The 18,904-nt window shown below is 37.0% G+C and overlaps 1 long non-coding RNA gene across 1 annotated transcript; it reads left to right on the top strand.

Annotated features, from left to right (window-relative positions):
- The first annotated feature begins 7,986 nt into the window (after window positions 1-7,986).
- Window positions 7,987-16,444, top strand: LOC148133441 (uncharacterized). The gene is made up of 2 exons (XR_015747393.1): window positions 7,987-8,102; window positions 14,996-16,444. It is a non-coding gene; the product is annotated as an uncharacterized LOC148133441 (long non-coding RNA).
- Window positions 16,445-18,904: the final 2,460 nt, after the last annotated feature.

Raw genomic sequence — 18,904 nt, 5'->3', positions numbered from 1 at the left:
AGAGAAATAGTTTCAATATCTGCTATCTTTTCCTCTCCTATTGCCAAAGAACTCTCAAAACGTAAAAGTTGTCACTGATTTTGTATATCCTCAGTTGCCTCAACATTTTGGCCTGATAGTAAAGTTACCTGGGAGAATGACCTCATGTCCAGCCTAAATCTATAGTAACTCTTTTGCTTGCTTTTTATAGATTAAAGGATAATTCTTCTACCTGCTTGTCTCCAAGAAAAGATATAGATGGTTCAGAGATTTGCAGACAGGTGCTACATTTGTTTTCTTTCACACATTCCAAAGGAAGTGGTACACAACCTTAATAACCTTCAACAATTCCCTCACTGATTAGGTGCATTTAAAAAAATAATTGTGTATTTTAAATGCAAAGTATGTTCAGTTTTTTCAGTGATTTGACTCCAATGCTTTCTTCTGATTGCCCCAAGACACACACACACACACACACACACACACACATTTTTCTTTGCTGTATACTGTCTCCCTGAAGTGCTTTTTGTTTTGGGTGACATTCCACCTGTATTCTTTATCACTTCTTCATGTATTTTCCAGTCTCCTATTTCTCAACATAAATTATGTGCTGTGGAATTCTTAATATTTTGAGGGAAATTCCATTGTTTGCCTATATCTGTTTATTGTCAGGCATTCTCATATATTACCCTGGAGGTTTGTATAAACAGTAAAAAAAAAATATTAGAAATTGATTGGGGAAGAAATTATGATGGCCAGTAAACTGAATTCTTTCTATGTATTAAACTGATTCTAGCACCATTATTAGGACCCCCACAAAAGGTTGCATCAATTGAATGTACAGAGAGAAAGTTTGCTGGCCATCACAGGACTGTCTTTGAAAGTGAGGAAGTAAAAGCTCTTGTCAAGTATTTGAGATTTCAGAGAAATTTTCTAAGAACTAAAACTTTGTCTGCTGGATAGAAGGTATGTTTGCTAGTCAAGAATGTTGTGCAAGTTTAATCTATCATTTCTTCTTTTCATCTTGCCTGCCTCCCCCTTTCCATCTGTTTTCTGCCACTTCTAGTGAGGCATTAAGGTATCCCGAATGAGAATTCATCAAATTCTTAGACCAAAAATAGTGGAAACTTCATGGGTCATTTATTTTACTTGTTTTGCCCTGTCGACACAACAGTGGTCTCCACAGTTGCATTATAGTAGAACAATGCATTGACCAACAGTATGCATAGTTTATACAAGGGCCAGAGATATGCAACTCTTATGCACATTACAGAATATTGGCCAAAAGGGGAACAACAACAAAAAAAAAAAAGAGCACCTTACAGATGGGTCAGTGGTCTCTTTTATTACTTCAGATATTTCTTGGGTAAGACAGGCTCTTATATGTGAATAAAATGTATTCAGACCTTTGAATGAAATTGCAATTAATTCTGATCACCATCATCTTCAGATTCTGATAGTAAGAGATTAAGAGTTTCCAAATTTAAAAAGGATTATACAGTTATTCAGTATCACTCATATGAAAGGACAGTTTACATGTATAGATGCCTTTAATAGTACAGACATTCAAGAATGATTTTGGACTAGATGTGATGATCACATAACAGGACCAAGGACATCTATAATTTAAGTTTCATCTGGATTTGTAATAAAATTGATTCTGAACATAGCATTGACTTCCTCTGTATGAAGGAAGCATAACATTTAGCAGATGATGCAGTCACCTCTCAATATTATGGAAGCATCATTGGAGGAAACCACAGTTTGTGAACTGCTCTTGTTGTATGTTTGGGATCTTTGTGATGTGGCAGAACATTCTCAGAAATGGTCACCACACCACAAATGTTTATTCTTCCCCTCTGATTCATTTCCTAGAGAAACAATTGGCCACAGATGGCAATCTCTTCCCACGTAAACACTACTCTGTTGAACTAGAAAAAAAAAGAAAAGGACAGCTGGTAGGAAGTAGTGCTGAGAACTGGGGGAAATGTAAATGCTTAGCTTTAGAAATGGATGGGAATTGCAAGATGCGGTGAGAATTGGCTTGTAATATGTGTTATACACTGCTTTTTCTAGGCCAAGCTCCATATTATATAAGACATGGGTGGTTGGAATTTCACTGTTTGGTTGTCTTAATCAAATGCAGCTACACTGGGCTGTGAGTTGGGAGACAGCATCACAAAAGGGAGGAATGTTTCAAACTCTATTGAACTTTCCTATCAAAATTCTCCAATGCTTAGTGAGAGTTTTGTTTTGTTTTTGGCTTCACTGGAAAATAACATTAATCATCACTGTGGAAAAATAATGTATCAAATATGCACATTTTCATAAATAAAGCAAATAAGAATTTTGATTGAGGAAATAAGATGGGACAGTTAGGAAGTCTTCTTTTCTCTGTTTCCTGCTCAAACAGAACCATTAGCCCTCAATCCCAAGCTGAGCAATTCCATCATAGTAACTTGTTGCTTAAGCTGAGCACAAATCTTTAATAACAAACATTGGTTCATTAAAATTCTCTGTATAGGAAAGAAAGAATGGCTGAGATTGATATTAAACAAAATGGAGTCCTTAATGCTCCCTGACCTTGGTTGCTCTCTTGAAGATGTTTTGTTATTCCAATAGGAAACATCTTCAGTGTGTGATCAAATAATAAACAACAGCATAATCAAGGGACTAGCAGGAGAAAACAATACCAACACCATACTAACAAGACAAGCATATAAAGAGTGAGCAAACCCTATTCCCTTCTAACATTGAAAATGTTACCTAGTCAGGTAATGAAATGTCTACAAGAAAAATACCAAGCTCAAGGAGCATCAAGGACTCCACAGTTCATCCTGAGTTACCTATATTCTCCTCTATTAAACAATATGCCCATGGATTTTTTCCAGTTTATAGCTTTTGTATTCTTCTTCTGAGACTGCACTTCTATAGTCAGCTAAGAGTTGAAATGAGAATTACTTTTAAGTACATTTGTAAGATTGATTTCTTAATTTATTTCTTCTCTTGTTCGTCTATACACAACTGTTTGCATTCTCCGGTTCCCTCTAAAATGAAAGATGCAGCAAAATTGGATATTAGTAAAGGACTGAAGCATGTTTTGGCAAATCAAGAAATAAGATGAAATAATGAATGAACGTAATAGAGGAAGTAGATCAATGCATCCCTTCAGAAGAAAATCAGAAATATTATTTCAGAGAATATAAAAGGCGTGAAAAGAGCATCTAAGTTCAACACTTTAAAACAGTCAGATCTCTTTCCAGGAAGGTGTCATGAGTGGCAACAAAATACACAGCTGCTTGAAAGATTTGTAGGAAAATATTGTGTTCATGTCCCCAGGCACTCTGAAACATTTCTTTGGAATGGAATCTAATATACTGAACAACTGTTTCAGATGATCCAACAAAATCTAGTTTCTTGATTAGCTACAACATAGTGAAACATATAAACAAGTGCTGTCTGATTTTTGAGATCAAGAAGCATAATATGTCATCTTTGCTTTTGGATATAATCAGTGGTTTAATAAATTGCTCTAGATGATCAAAGTATGACTTTATCACAGTAGGATATAGATTCTATAGATCAGTCTTGCTAAAGCAATGCTGGTAGTCCTCACTCAGCAACCACAATTAAGGTCAACCCTGCTGCCAAATATGCAATTGATAGGTGGGAAATCACATCACTGTGTGAATTGATAATATCATTTCCTGTTCAATTAAAAGGTGAATCAGTGTGGTTGTTAAGTAAAATATCACATGACCATGATTTGTTATTTTATTTCCATATCCTCTTTTAAATCTACTTGTTGTGAGCTGATCGGAAAATATGCAAATAGAAATCATGTGATTGCAAAACACAGCAATTAGTTGCAAATCTTTTTAAAAACTCTTTGAATATCCCAAAAGGTGCTTTTTCAGGAGGCAACTGAACTTTCTTGGTTTTTTTAAAGATGTTGTGCTTCTCATCCAAGAAGCTTCTTTAACTCTGACTGGAACTGACCAGAAAGTCCTGTTTTCTCCTGAAAATGCACCTTTGGGACAACCATGACCCGGATGAGTGAGAATCCCCATAGACAATTAGCTATACACTTTGGGATGAACACCCTTCAAATGGTGTGGGAGTATGAATGTATTTCCAGAAAAATTGCAGACTACAGAAACCATTTGTGCTTTAGTTTGAGATGCAGACAACACAGACTCATCCCCAACAGCCTACACTTGTCTTCAACAGTGAAGGGACACAGGGCAGAAAACATCCTGCAGCCAAGAAGGCTCCATACACATTTGCACTACTCAAATGATCCTGATGACACAGACAAACCTCCAAGTGGCCTCAATGATGCTCTGAAAGAATACAAATGACCAACTGTCTGCAAGGAATAGAAATCCTTCCATTCCCTACCATCCAGTCAGAGTTGAAGAAGCTTCTTGGATGAGATGTGAAATTCCTTCAAAGAAAAACAAGGAAGTTCAATTGTCTTCTGAAAAAGCACCTTTGGGACCACCATGACCTAGATAACTGAGACTCTCCATAGGCAAACTCTTTGAATGGTTACTAAATGAGGTAGTTGGTAAAGGAGGACTACTTCTATATTAACACTACCAAATCATCTATATGCAGAAACTGAAAACATAGGTTAAACATTGAGTCCACTAATCACATCTTCTAATCTACTCTTTTAAATTCCAACTGACATATGTACAGTATTCCTGCTACCCATGGCATTTCAATGGGGCAGCCTCATAATCTTTTCAGAGAAATAGCACTTCCTAATATTTAAGACCTTTCCAACTATATGAAACATGCTTGATCATCAGTTTCAGAACTTTTGTGACTGTTCAATTTTCTGTAACATCATGAATAAATGAACAAAGTCTTTGTGTCGGGCTCCTTTATAATCTTCAATACTCAAGGACTGGCTGAGACTTTGTTTCTTAATTGAGTGCTAGCTATATAAAGTTACATGTGCAACTAACACCATTTTTGTTTTCACCACTTCATCCTGTTATGGAATTTCAAAACTTCATTGAACAAGTCACTAAAGAAACAACATCTGAATCAAAAGCCACATAATTTCATGAGTCCTGAATCAGATAGACCTGTTCCAATGGCCAACTATATTGGCAATATTTTCAAAATTTCCAGAATTCTCTGTAGACATATGCAAAAGATGAGTCTTGGTTGCACCCTGGGAATCTTCAAAAGCAACAAGTGTCATTTTTGTTAGAATTGCTATTTTTACTTAGTATTTTTTTTAACATCACCAAAACTTTGATAATTGTTTCAGGATAGCATCTACACTCTTTTCTAATGCACTGGAGAAAGCAACTGGCATGTGTACATATATATTATATGTATATTTTTAGCTACTTTACTTTCAGGGGAAAAAATAAAGCTCTTTGTACCTATGCCACAGTACAAAAATCTCAAAAAGGTAGTTTGCTGCTTTATTACGTTTAAGTTTGTGGATTGGATCAATAATCATTGTTTGGAACTGAGGAAGATTTTAAACTCTTCTTTCCATATTTGTTACTTTTTAGAAAGTCAGTTTGTATAGCAGTTAAAGGCACTAGATTAGGAGTAAGGAAATATGGTTATAGTCCTCCCTCATGTGCAATACAATGAGTGACTTTGGGCCAGTTACTTTTTTTAATTGTAGGAAGAAAAAAAATGCTTCTGAAAACATTGCCATTAGATTTTGACCTTTGGACCTGTCCTCTTGGTCAACTCCTCAGTCAATGTTGACTGACACATCCTTTATAATAACATACTGCCCTTTTCACTGCAAATCCCATCATAAGCTATTCAAAAATCCAAGCACATGTTCTCCAAAAGTATACATGATTCCTTCTCCAAATCCCTTTCTCCATCCCTTTCCTGCTACAGTACACAGGGAACTACATGTAGTTGAATTATACTTTTTCTTTGGATTTTTATTCTGGCATAGTAGAATAAGATTTGAAAATAAAATACTTTTGAAGGATATGTATAGTGCTGCTAATACGAGTACTTAAACAATTTTGATAATAAAATGTTGTTTGGATTAAGGGAAGTGGTTGACTGCAGCACTTAGGAAGGGTTTTAAAATTACATACTTTTCTATAAGGTAAGAAAATCTTACCTGGAGCATTTAAGAAGATGAAAATGAAGAAAAACATTTTCTAGATAAAAAAGGAGGTGGGGGCTGAATTGGGCCATTAAGCATTTTTCAATAATAAAACCCTATTTGAGATAAGAAGTGAACTTGTCTGAAGTACTGAAGCTGTTTTGGAAAATAAAATACAGTTCTGTACATTAAGGACCTTTATTTAAGAGCGTATACTTCTCAATAACTAGTTCAAGAATATACCACACATTTTGGTGCAGACAGCACTTGTAGGTACCTTGTAGAGAGTACTATTAGACTTTTGGCCATTCTCATTCCCTCTTCCCCTGATGACTCCATCCAATACATAATCAGAGAGTGTACAGACAAACAATACTGAAATACATCATTCATTTCCCCCTTGACCCTGGTCTTCCCCCCACCCCCTGGATGTATATTCTCCAATGGGACACATCCATAGCCAAAAGTCATCAATCATGCTCTCCAGTAATATTCTTGCACTCCGACAACTTCGGGCTGCCAGGGCGATCATCTAGGCCCGTGATGGCGAACCTATGGCACACGTGCCACAGGTGGCATACAGAGCCATTTGTGCTGGCACGCGAGCTGCAGGCAAAGTTACCTCACTGAGCATGTGCATGCCTCACAGCTGATTTTCGGCTGGTTTGAGGCCTATTTTGGCCTCCCAAAGGCTTGAATAAGGCTTCTGCCGGCTTCTACAAGCTTTGTAGGCCGAAATCTAGCCCTGTCTCATCACTTCTGGTATTTTCAAAAAAAGTGATGAAATGGGGCTAGATTTTGGCCTACAAAGCTTGTAGAAGCCTGCAGAAGCCTTCCTCAAGCCTTTGGGAGGCCGAAAAGGCCTTAAACTGGCCTAAAATCAGCTGTGAGGTGCAGTGCAGGTAAGGGGGTGGTGGGGTGGTGGGTGGATGGGGATTGTGCACACATGCATAGGGTGCATGAGGGAGGCATGCATTGCTTTCTGGGTGCTGGCACGTGAGCACGAGCGTGCAAGCACGCACACACTTTTTGGCACAGGAGCCCAAAAAGGTTAGCCACCACTGATCTAGGCACTTGAAGAATGCACTGTTTTCCCCCTTTCTGCTGGCAGCTGAAAGACCAACGGAGTTGTCAGGTTTCCAAGTGATGAAATCCATTTTTTTAAAAAAAGAGCAAAGTCCATCTTCCAAAACAATTTCTTTTATTAAGGAAAGCATCAAATTGGCAAAGTCCGCAGTAATTCCAGATCTGACACAACCCAGAATTACCCCACATTATCAGAAGCTAGAAACAACCCCCAAAAGTCACATTCTCCAATAAAAATAATTCAACGTTGCTTGATGTTATAAATCTCCACCAGCTCATTTTCCCATGGGAAGAAGAATCACCTAGCCTAAACAATTCTCTCCATCTCCACTCCTCTCCCCTTAGGAATGTGGCAAGGCCAAAACCCTTCCCCAATGACCGCCAAAGAGAAAGTAAGAAAAAGAATATATACTAAGCCTAAAATGGCTACACATATGTCAATTTCGGACTTGACAGGAGTATGTTTTTAGTTGACATTCTGAACTACAAACCAATTGTTAGCCAAATCTGAGGATGGACATCAGTTGTTGTTTGTTGCAGCCTAGGTATTGTTTACTGGGTTGTTGTTGGTCATGGAATGGAGATCAGCAACATATGAAAGCAAAATGGCTCACCCCACTGAGGGCACTTCAAATGTTGGCTTTTCCTCTCTATCAATGCTATAGGCAGCTGTTAAATCTCAATAGCAGCTGATTAATACTAACAGTACTAACTAAGCTTGCTCCAGAACTAAAGTGACCGATTTTTGAAGCTGGCACTGCCTCAAGGTCAATATGTACTAATGCTTTTTAAAGTTTATATAAAATTGACTTCAGGGTAGATGGGGAAAGAACTCAAGCTGTTTTGTAGAGAAGGGAAAATAGCATGGAAAATAGGTTTCTTCCTGTTTTACTACAAGCACAATGAAGGGTTTTCTTTCCATGTTCTTATGGTAAGAGTATTTTAGTTCTCCTTGTTAAATTTTACTTAAAAGGAATGGTGACTGTTAGTGCTGATAGGGTTTGATCAGAAATTCTTCTCTAAGATTTTAGTTTTTGAAAATGGTAAGAGACTCATAATGCTAATCTCTTCTTGGATCCAGATGTGGCAAGCATTGCCCAGATTTCTGCTAATCACTTCAACTTCTGTAGTGAGAATTTCCATGTATTTGCTATGGCTTCTGTAGCTTAGCAAAAGATCAGGGTATCCTAAACATAGAGGCATATAGATTTGTTCACTTCAGACAGGATCAGAAAGAATTTTGCTGGTTTCCTCACTGTCCTGCATGGATTGAAAATATGTCCTCAAAAACACCCACTCTAATCCTATATCATTGCACACTGGTTGGGAGGATTGATTTTTCATGAGGCATTTTGGGGATAGATTTTCAACTGATCTTTTCTCACAAAATTCATAAAAGTCTTCCAAGAGATCTTGGGAGAGGCAGTTTTGTATAGTGGTTAAGGCACTGAAATCAGGTAACAGTGAGTTCTAGTTCTGCCTTAAATATGAAGACAGTGGATGACCTTGGTCAGTTGCTCTCTCTCTCTCTCTCTCTCTCTCTCTCTCAGTTCTAGGAAGCAGGCAAGGGTAAATCACTTTGGAAAATCTTACTGCAGGACTAACCCAGAGAGTCACCAAGAGTCAACAATGACTTGAAGGCACACAGAAACAAGGGATTTGAGATATTCAAATAACTATTATCCAATTGAAAATATTAGATAAATTGATTAACAACAGACCTTTGACAGATTTGTTTTAAAGTACTGATGTATTTATGCTATTATTCTTAAATTGCCATTCAACTCAAGCCCCAAAAGAAACATACAATTTACAGCTTCAAAATATGTACAGATTTTTTTTTAAAAAAGTTTAATTTGCATCAATCTGAGGTTTAGCATTCCAGCAACCTCTATCTAGGCGGACACTAAGCCTGCTTTCTAAAAAGTGCTCTTATTACCAAAGCATTCTGAATGCAAAATGCTTCCTTTATTCTCTGCTGTGTAGAGCTTCCTGTCCAGTACAATGAAGTAGAATTGCTGGCAAAAGAAGGCTGGTGTTTCATGTCCAGTCCTGTGCCTAGTTTCCTTGCTGTCACACGCGCATAACTTGCCACATCTCACTGCATTTCATTAACTGTGTTCCTGGAACTAGAAACAGTTAAGCTTCAGGAACACACTCCTTGGTGTTTCTTTGATGTAATCTATTTATTTACGGCATCTGTTCAAGCACTCTTTGAAAACTCAGTTTCAGAACACAATTCTGCTCCCATATAAAATTCTTGGATCACATTAGCAAATAACATTGGACTGTTCCGGTAGGACACAGACAAAAGAATAAAAACAGCTGTCCATTTCGTATTATCTTCCTGTTGCTCTACATTCTCTTTCAAGACTGGCTATGCACGGTTAACATGAATAAAACCTTTTCCAATGTTGTAGATTGTTTACACTATAAGAGCAAAAATATATGATAAACATTTTGGAGTACATACATCCTTGTCATGCTCTTGCCTTTTCAGGTAGGAACTTGTATTGTTATACAGAGCTTAGAAAAGGAGTAAGAAACAAGAAATTAAGGAAAGTAGCAGTAGCAATAGCAATAGCACTTATATACTACTCCACAGCGCTTAAATTATAACACTCTATAAGTAGTTTACAATGTCAGCACATTGCCCACAACAATCTGGGTCCTCATTTTACTGATCTCAGAAGGATGGAAGGATGAGTCAACCTGGTGAGATTCAAACTGTCAAACTGCTGGCAGTCAGCAGCCAGCAGAATTAGCCTGCAATACTGCATTTTAACCACTATGCCACCACACCAAGATGAAAGGAAGGCAACGAAGCAGGCCAACACTATTCATTTCACTTCTCCATACATTTCCCTGTTTTGAAAACATAGATCATTTTTATTCCATCACATCAATACATTGCTCTTTGTTCTTTAAACTTTTCATTCTACTTTTTTGAGAATCTCATCAAATCCATCCAGCAATGGCTTTCTTAGTTTTCCCCTTCCTTTAGACCCCTTCTGTCTTCCTCAAATGTTTTTTAATGATTCAATCCTCCTTTGTTTTCTTCAGGTACTTGGTCACACACTTTTATTTTCTAACCACATTCATTTAGCAGTCATTCATTCTTGACCTTATCTCTTCTTGTTTTAAAACATATGTACTTCTTAAGTACACCTTTCCCATTTCATCTTATTTTCATGTTTCTCCTGAATTCTCAGCTCCCATATAACAAAGTGGGTACTAGGAACATGACAATGTTCACTTCTTTAGACAGAAATATTCAATAATTCCTTGCAATTTGCCATTTTGGTTCTCAGCCAATTATATATGGTAGTCCTACAGATTAAAAGAAATTATTATGTTGTTCACTTCATCTGTGGACATGGAGGTAGCTCTGCAGTCCCAGTCTAGTACAAAGTCTAGCACAGGGGGAGGGGGTGTCAGTGGAAGTCCACTGCTGTATGGAAACTGTGTATTATTGTGTCATGAATTCTATAGTTTTTTTTTGCAATGCCGTTGGAGACTTCATAGCACAGGGCTTGCCAGCAGGTTCAGTTGGCTGCTGCATCTTCTAGTTCCCTTGGCTAGATGTCACAGTGGTATGGGATTTCTGTCACAGCATCTTTGTAGTGTTTGCGTGGTTGACCTTAAGGTCTCTGCCCAGATTCCAGGAAATCTATAGGTGCCTGTACAGCAACTGGTGAAGTGTATAGTGGTCATCCATTCTTTTGACATGTCCCCATCCATGTCATCTGATCTCTGATTATCAGGAACTCAGTGTTGGTGACCCTGAACAATCCAAGATTTAATTATTATTATTTCTCTGAAGATGCAAGGGTTTATATTTCTTCCTGTTAAATTTCATCCTGTTAATCATAATTTATTTTCAAGACTGCAGATATTTTTTAATCCTTTTCTGCTAAAATATTATCCACTCTTCCTAGATTTCTGACATCTGCAAATGTGATAATCATACCCGCACATCTTTATCTTAGTTGCTAATGAAAATGATGAACAGTGTAAGGCCCTGTACAAAGCCTTGAGGCATTCCACCTGATGTGCTATTCTCCAATCTGATGTGGAGCTGTTTGCGAGTCTGCTTTAAATGCAGCCAATTATGAATCCATGTAATAGCTGTATCATCTAGCATATTTTACCATGTTATTAATGAAGAGATCACAAGAGACTTTGTAAAATGCTTTGTTGAGGTAAAAGTACACTATGTCCATGGCATTTCCTTAATCCCATAAACTAATGCTTCTATTAAAAAAAGATCAGTTTAGTCTGGCATAAGTTGTTTATGACAAACTCATACTGGTGCTTGTTAACTGTTGCATACCTGTCCAAATACTCACAAACATCTGCTTAATAATGGCCTTTGCCCAATGTAAATGTCCATTTGATGGACAGTAACTTCTGGGTCTTCTTCCTTCCCCCTTGCTTTTTTCTTTTTCTTTTTCTTTTTCTTTTTCTTTTTCTCTTCTCCTCTCCTCTCCTCTCCTCTCCTCTCCTCTCCTCTCCTCTCTTCTCTTCTCCTTTCTTTCTTTTGAATATTTGGGCATTTGCTCTCTTTTCTTCTTTTGGGATATGTAATTTCTCTAGGAGTTCTCAAATACTATATTTAGTGGTTCTACAATCACCTTTGCTTTAGTATCTAAGATATAATTCATCTGGCCTTCGGTTCAAGTAAATTAACTTGAATTCGTTAAATGAACTAGGTGTTCTTTTGCCCTTTCCTCCCTGTTTAGAAGTGTACCCCCTCTTTCCATTAAAGAATTCATTTCCTCAGCTACCTTCCTCAGTTGCTATGAATTTTAATTTTTTTATTTATGATAATTGTTTTTACCACTTTTACCACCCAGAGTCACTTGATGAGATGAGGGCAATACAAACTGAATAAAAAATAGATAAACAAATAGATTAATTTCACTTTTTAGATGGGACATGGCAATATACTTGTTGTCCCAATACATGACTATTGACAACTCCTACCATTTTGCCTTCTTGCAGCTGATCTATGTCTCTTTGCATTTTCTTTTGTTTTTAACATGCATTTTTTGTTGCTTGTGTTTGGGGTGTTTCTTGCAAGCCTCAATTCATTCTGAAGTGTAGCTTTTATGATAATGGCCCTTACAGTTTCCTATGGCTCCCTAGTATCTTTTGCTTATATTCTCTCCTACATGTCTTTTTTTCATCAGCATTTTAGTAAGCTGTAAAATTTAGAAAGCCGGTTGATTCTAAGACCTTCAATGTGTAATTCAGATATATTTTCTCTGAAGTATACAGCTTCCAGATCCTTGGAAATAGGATCTGGAAAGAAAATATCCAAGTAGAATAAATTAGACTTCTTACATAATTTCTTAGAATTTCTGAAGGTTTTTCCCCCCACAATTCCAGAAATTATTTTATGTATTGTACATTTACCCTGATAAGTATATTTGTGATAGTTATGCTAATATGAGGTAATTCTTTATAACTTAAAATATGCATTTCTTCTGTAAAATTAAGGACCATTTTAGTATTATAATGGTATATATTGTTAGTTTGCATAACCATTCAAGCATCAAGGCACATACCTTATAAATGCAGAAGGTCATTGGAAATTTCTATTAGCAATCATGAAAGTGCTCTTTTTTATTTCATATTTGTTGCAAACAATGTACCTACTAAGACATATTACCTACTAAGCATTTGAAGTATGTTTCCCTGATGAAATACAGAGAGCTGAAAACAAAAACCTTGCACATTTAAAGATAAATTGTGAATATGTTCCAGTTGTTGTTTTAATCTCTATGCAGCACCTCCTTTTTTCTTCTTTTTATAACTTTGTAATTTCTTTTATCAGGGTGGACTTGGGGGTGATTGAATGAAGCTGAGAATTTAATGGCTGGATACTCTTTCTCACACCTACATGGATTTTGCAGCAGATATTTTCTCTTTGAACCCTGATAAAGAAACATCCATCACTGCCTAGGATGGAACTCTCAACCTTCCAGTTGGGAGACAAGTCTCTACGCCACCTCACTGCTCTGTACAGCACCCATATAAATTATTTAAATAAAGATATTTTCTTCTGCCATCCATATGGTATACTATAATTTTCCATACAAGGCTATCAAATATTACCATTGGTGATATTGATATGTTAATATGGGAAGAAGCATTTGCAGATTCCTAGGTTTAACTCATTAATTAGAATTAGGATGCAAGTGGTGATTTAAGTGTTGATTAAGCATAGAATAAGTTGGAGAGTGAATAAGAGTATCTCATTCATTAACCTCAAAGTGCAATAAAATGCAATATATGTAATTCAAATCGACATAGTGCTCTTAATAATAGTAGAAAATAGATTGTAAAGACAAGCTACCTGAAAGAAGGAGTATGTATCAAAGAGATTTGTCTTATCAAAATAAAATTAGGGATTTAAAGCATAGTAACTATTTAGCATGAAATGGAAAAACATTCATATATACCATGATGCATCAAAAAGTATATTGTGTCACATTTTACAGAATAAAGCTTGCAGATGTCTTTTACATATGAATTTCTCCAGTGGTGGCATTCAATTTTTTTTACTACCGGTTCTGTGGGCGTGGCTTGGTTGGTGTGACATAGCTTGGTGGGAGTGGCTTGGTGGGCATGGCAGGGGAAGGATACTGTAAAATCTCCATTCCCACCCCACTCCAGGGGAAGGATACTGCAAAATCCCATTCCCTCCCCAACCCACTAACCTGCTTTCCAACTCCGTTCTCCTGTGCAGGGTAACAAAAGAAGACCCAGCCAATCAGCTGGACTCAGGAGGCAGAGAATAAATGGGGGCAGGGCCAGTCAGAGGTGGTATTCCGAACTACTCAAAATTTCCACTATTGGTTGTCCAGAACTGGTCAGAACTTGCTGAATACCACCTCTGAATTTCTCCTTCGCATACACAAGACTGCTTTCTTAAATTACAGCAATCCATTTAGTAAATCACGAAAGAATGTATGTTTGCATTAGTATCATGAACCAAATATTTGAGCCAAATGGACTGACAAATGTAGAGCAGTCAAGATACTGAAGTACTTTGAATTCCCTGGGGTTTGATTACAGACTGTTTCTTTTATGGATCATCTTTATCTAGTTGGTTTCCAGTGGGTATCTAATCCTTTAGGAGATATCAAAAGTGACAGAACATGGTTTTGGCTACATCAGATTCGTTTCTTGTCTAGGCTTTTTTTTTTTTTTTTCATTTAAACATACAACAAAATATTAGATCCTTCAATTTTGATATAGTTGTGTGACATTTGTGAGTATCGGAGGATTAGGATTAATTACAGGTGTTTCCTGTTGTGGCAAGGGGGATAGCAGCAATATTCATGTGTTCATTGGGTATTGGATAATATATCAGCGAAACGCTTCTCTCTTTGCTGAATATAAAGGTGTGATGGGAATGGCAAACCCTGGAAGGTAGGGTATGAACTGGATGGGGACTAGCAAAATCTTCCTTCTACACACTGTATATTTAAAAGCTTCATAAAAGTTAAGTAACATTTTTTGCAATATTTTTTCCAATGCAAAATTAGATGCAACAAAGGTATTGTTTAGAAGTCACGGAGGAATAACAGAACTTTTGAGAATTGGTTTTACATTCCATTGTATGTGTGTGGCCTTAAGCGTTGTTAATAGCATCACTTATAGCTTTACAGCTTCTGCAGTGCCAAAATTCATGACTTACAAAAATAAATGGTCAAATCCCTCTTTTCTTCTATTTTAGTCAAATAAAGAGAAGGTCTACGGGAAAGCCTTTGTGGTTTTTGTACATTCATTCTCCCATGTATTTCATATTCACAGGTGGAACTAATGCAGATACCACTGAATCCTTCATCATGCATGACACAAAGAGACACAATGCAGTTCAGTTGAACTAAAGCTGAGCAGAACTGGTTGTATAACCTGACTGGATGGAAGATTGCCATGGATAGATGATTCTGCAATGTGTAAGGAATATATACTTTTTAAAAGTTTCTTTTGTGATTCTGTCATGGCATTCGGTTTTTGTGTTTATTTGTGAGTGTTTTGTAACAACAAGGAATTCCTGCTCCTTATGGATTGATGAGAAACTGGCACTGGACTTACATTCCTTTCAGTATCACATCACACTGTTGCTGTGGTTACGCTTGTGATGCCACAAACAAAGGATTAAGAGAATAACATAGTATTCCCTCCGTGTTGAGCAAAGGTTCTGCCTCCTAATAGTATATCAAGATGGACAAGTGACCTGATTCTTGTAAAAAATAACTTTCGGTGATTGGCAATTGTATTATCTTTTAGTTCTCGTTAATTGTGCCTTCTCTAAAATAGTCAATGTGACTTTGTGAAATGCTGTTTTCTTATTTTGGGGGAATTCATAGATTTGTAATGTTAAAATAAAGGATCAGTACTAGATAGTAAAAATAAATTAGAATATTCAGATGTATGAGGGATCTATATTGTCATAGATATTCTAATAGAAACTTCTAGGGAAAACACTCACACCTATGTTGTGGTGACAGCAATAGACAGGAGAATCCATTTTATATGATCTGAAAGAATCACATACATAAATTCTACTGGAAACAGAATCACATAACTAAACTGGACTTGTTTCAAAGTTTACAGTCATTTTCTTAATTTATGCAGAATGTTAATGTACATTGGCTAAGAGTACATGACTTTCAGCATGTGAGAATTCACATCCTATATTGCAGGTTACCTGGCAGTATATAATTTGTAAAACATCCAGGGGTCAAACATGGCAAGTTTATCTCATCCGTTAATATGAATAACTGCATTGGCCATTTATGTACCAAAGCTCAGCTAAGAACGTGCTTGACCTAATTTGGATATGGCACTGGTACAATGACTGCAGCAATAACTCACTGCTTGGGTATAAAACAGGAGTACATTATTAATACTTTTTGTAGACAGAGGGCTACCCTTGGCTTTTGTATGACATGTCAGGATTCACACTCACACTCGGGGTCAGTCTGGATAACATTAAAATTTGATTTTTCAATGTGCTAAAAATTACATTAATTGCATATGACTCATAGTATAGCAGGAAAAGACCCAGGGGGTTTCCTCCCATATCCCATTCACTGTGCTACAAGAAATACAAAGCTGATTTTATGGGAGTTCTGTTTTGATGTTTCTGTCAGCAATTTATCAGCCTCCCTGATTGCTTCAAGGATAACTCTGTATAAACTAAATTCCAGTAATGTGAATAACATCATATTAAAGGTTACTACTGTGAAAAAGCTATCACTGTATACTTGTAACTGGCTAACCATCTGACAAAAGTGATAAAAAGCACTCTAAGACATAAGGTTAGTTAGGCTTCCAACGTCAAGACGAACATAGTTCCAAGGTACAGCTTGCCCTCAGAAGTTGTGGAAGCGCCATCACTTGAGACTTTCAAGAAGAGATTGGACTGCCATTTGTCAGAAATGGTGTAGGGTCTCCTGCTTGGGTGAGGGGTTGGACTAGATGACCTACAAGGTCCCTTCCAACTCTGATTATCTGTTATCTGTTACATATTGACCCCTTCAAGTTGATCCAAATAGATAACCAAAACTGAGTATCTTGGGCTATTTGAGCCTTCTGATGACAAAGGTATTCCACTGCTGGTCCTGAATGATGCAGCACTGTCCCAGAAAGACCCAATGCATAATCTAGGGGTCCCCTAGGACTCATGGCTCCAACGAGAAGAGCAGGTGTCAGCTGTGGGCAGGAGGATTTTTGCACACCTTATAGTTATCTGCCAGTTGCATCCTTCCCTGCATTGGGAGGTTTTGCTCACAGTCATTCATGCCCTCATAACTTGGCACTGCCTTGAAGCACATTCAGAAGTTTCAACATAATGTGTCTGCACAAATAATAAATGGTGTTGGATATTAAAATTATATAACACTATTGCTACATGAGCTGCATTGGCTGCCAGGTACTTCTGGTATTAATTCAAAGTAGTGGTTTTCACCTTTAAGGGCCTTCATGGGTTACCTAAGGGACCATCATGGGTTACCTAAGGGACCATCTTCTACCAGTTGTTTCTACACATTCAATATGAAGTTGGGCATCTTATGGATCCTGTCAGCCAAGGAATATCAGGAATAAGGACCACATGATGTGACATCTCTGCCATAGCTCTCACCCTCTGTAACATTCTCCCTTTAGAGATTAGAGTGATCCTGACCATGTTGACCTTCCGACCTGGTTATGGGCTCAGGCCTAACCTAGTCCTAACCACAAGCGTGTTATGGGCCCTATTTCTTAGCTATATCCATGGTGATAATTCTACTCAATAAATACATATTCATTTTGTGTTGTTTTGTTTTTATGATGTACCTCACACAGGGTCATTTTTTTTTATATAGACTGCTATAAAAATCTCTCTCTTTTTTTCTCCATCTCTCCCTTCCTTGTTTAGATTTTTATACTGTGTTTTGTATAGTAGCTCACATATTCTTCTTCTATTTCTTCCCACAACAACAACCCTATGAGGATGGGATGATAAAGTGTGGCTGATTGTGGACTACCAGCTGGATTTCATCATTTCTAGTTATCAGCTTAACTGTCACATCACAATATCATTATTCATTCTATTCCTTAACCATGGATTCATCTACCCATTGAATGTCTGTCTTCCCTGAGTTTAGTTTTAAAGTTTATTATTCTTTATCTTTCTCATGACATATAGTAGATAAACCTATATGGCCACAGATGACTCAAATGATAGGAAGACATCTTCTCAAACTCATGGTAGGTACACAGAAACAAAAATTGTGCAACACCCCCCAATTTAACAGTCACAGCATGCAGGACTGTTAAAAGCTCACCATAGTAGAAGAACCAATCTGAGATAATGATATTTCAGCATTATTTAATAAAACCCTAGGATATATCTTGTAATCAAAAACAGGACAGTTCAGGCAAAGGAGAATGTAAGATTAGATGGAAAGTCCAGAAACAGTCATGGCCTGCTAATGAAAAGAAGATAAGAAAACTCCAAGTGGTTACGATCAAATATTAATTTAGTCTTATATCACAGTTTAGTGGTTGTCAATAGCGAATCCATAAGCAAACTTTTATCTGCAGAAAACATCAGATTCAAAGGCATGAAAAAAGTATTTTGGAGACAGCATCTGGGCATGCATGAAGAAGCTGTATACCCTATACCAAAAGACTCTTTTCTCAAGATTGCACTGTAGCTGCAAAAGGCAGCTTTGCAATCCCAGGAAAAATGCTTTTAAATGTTTTAAGGAGTTGCGAAAAAATGCTACATGTGCAGCCTCCTGGTATTCTTAAGCACATTTCTTTTAATCTGAAGGATACAACTTTATATTTTGTAATTTATATTTAGGCGTGTAATCCTTTTTGCTAAATCTTATACATAATAAATATTAAGAGAATGATTATGATGTGGAATATATGCCTGGAGTGAATTAGTTCTGTGCCAGGAGATATTATATTATTATGTATTACTTTGCACTATATCCTTTGGCATGTTATATTTGGTTGATTCTGCTGAATAGAGATCCATTACAAGGTGACTAAGTGTTTTAAACATTTATAAGATTAAAAAAGGAGCTTCATGACTCTTAGGCAAAGTGGGTTGTCTATTGCCTTATTAACTAAGAATCAGGGGCAAGTATCTTGGTTGAATGCCTGCAGTATTACAAGCTATATTCTAACCATTTACTGTACATTACTCTGGTATTTTTA

This window comes from Notechis scutatus, chromosome 1 (genome assembly GCF_049901735.1).
Source record: "Notechis scutatus isolate UNSWTSFEM ecotype Mainland chromosome 1, rNotScu1.2, whole genome shotgun sequence".
Classification (NCBI taxonomy): domain Eukaryota; kingdom Metazoa; phylum Chordata; class Lepidosauria; order Squamata; family Elapidae; genus Notechis; species Notechis scutatus.
This window is presented reverse-complemented; position numbering and strand designations above follow the sequence as displayed.